Below are 2,058 nucleotides of genomic sequence, written 5' to 3'. Positions count from 1 at the left end.
TTTGTTTAAGAGGCCTATAGGGGCCCATTCACACGCATCACGGTCAACAACAACATGTGTTGTGGCCAACAAGGGACAAAAAGTGATGATGTACCACATGTGGCAGCGCACTGCAAGGCATGTCCATGGGCAAGGTACATTGGGGTGCCGCAACACAGTAGCGGGCCTATAGGGGCCAATTTACATGACTGCTGTGCGTCAATGTAGGTTGCATTAACGCTGCCCAGTCAGTGGCCCCCAAGGTGCCAAAAATGGTGATGTGCCATTTGTGGCAGTGCATGGCAAGGCATCTCCGTGGGCCGTGTCAAGGCTTCCTGTTCAAAAAGGATTGGTCTGCTATGGGGCCAAAAATGGTGACGTACCAAGCAAGCAATGCCTGTGGGCAAGGTGCGTCCTACAGTAGATGTGGGAGGAGCTACCAAAAAGTCTTACCCGTACCCTATGAGTGACCCGTTTTTTGGGATAGCCTTGGCCGGTTACCGATTGGTTCCCCTTGTTGCCGGTCTCCAGGGTGCCAACCCAATCCTATTGTTCCCATGCCTTTGATGACCTTTAATGACCTCTTGCCCCTTTGGGACTCCGGCGTAGACATTGCCACCCTTCCCGCCATCAAGATACCTTCAACGCGTCAGAACGCGCTTCCCAAAACTGCGACGCATCCCTGCTTTTTTTCCAGAACCGAAGAATTGCCTCGTTCTTGCGCCTGGACTGCAGATGTGAATGAGCCCCATACGAAAGGTTCCCGGTTTTGCTGCAGCGTATCCCCTCCCCCCATCCCCGGTCGATCTGCAGGCAGATGGCGACGCGAGCAAGCATACGGGAAGCAGACTCGCAGATTATGCCGTCGTTAAAAGTAATCGCTGGCAGTTATATTTATAGGGGTTATAAATAGACCGAGATGCGCATCAGGCCGCGCACGGGACCGCCGCACACAATGTACGACGCTGACCCAGATTTAGGATCCAATGCGGCTCGCAGACAGGAGACGGTTCCCGCGTTGCGGGGTCTTGACGAGTTTAGTGCAGGGCTTTGATCCCGCCCGGCCGTTAAAGGGAAATTCCAACTTTATTTAACGGGAAAATACGGGCTGGCGCACTTCGCTCGCCCTTGAAGCTGACGTCTAATCTGCTGATAGAAGGGGTTCTTCAAGGTCCTCCCCCTCCCCCTCCCCCCACATCAATGTGAAATTCTCAGTTTTCATTGCATATCCTATTTTAGACCCAGTGACGTCATCGCTGGGTCCCTATGCTTCTCTATGCAAAGCAGGCAGGTCATGACTAGTGGGAGGGGCCGACCCTGCCTCTGTGCTCCTCTCAAGAACCCTCAGACCTGATGCAAGCAGTGGGCTGGCTCTCCGGTATGCAAATATCATAACGCCTTGAAGGGTGGTTGTCAGTCTGGGGGAACAGGATGTACTATCTATATTCAGACCACCCTAGGTAATGTCCACTGAGCCACTGTGATTGAAATCCATTGAGTGGGTGTGGTCAGGAACTATTGGGTTGGATCTTGGGAGGAGCTATGCAAATATTAAAATGCCTCGATGGGCGGGTGTCATTCTGGGGAAGTACCATTTACATTCAGTCCACCCTAGGTAGCGCCCTTTTGTGATGCCGAGGCTCTATGATTGAAAGAACTGAAATCCAACGAATGAAAGGGGCGGGGCAAGGGACAATTGTGTTGGATTTTGGGAGGAGCTATGCAAATATTAATATGCCTTGATGGGCTAGCGTCATTCTGGGGAAGCGGGCGTACCATTTACATTCAGCCCACCCTAAGCAACACCCATTTGTGATGCTGAGCCTCTATGATTGAAATAAATAAAATCCAATTATGAAAGGGGCGGGGCCTGTGACAATCGGGTTGGATCTTGGGAGGAGCTATGCAAATATCAAAATGCCTTGATGGGCGGGTGTCAGTCTGAAGGTGTGGGTGTTCCTTGGCAGGCTGCATTGCATTGATCTTGGGAGGAGCTATGCAAATATAAGAATGCCTTAATGGGTGGGTGTCATTCTGGGGAAGCGGGCGTACCATTTACATTCAGGTCACCCTAGGTAA

This window comes from Nanorana parkeri, unplaced genomic scaffold, assembly GCF_000935625.1.
Source record: "Nanorana parkeri isolate BGI_ZX_2015 unplaced genomic scaffold, ASM93562v1 scaffold2336, whole genome shotgun sequence".
Lineage (NCBI taxonomy): Eukaryota > Metazoa > Chordata > Amphibia > Anura > Dicroglossidae > Nanorana > Nanorana parkeri.
Note: the sequence above shows the minus strand (reverse complement) of the source record.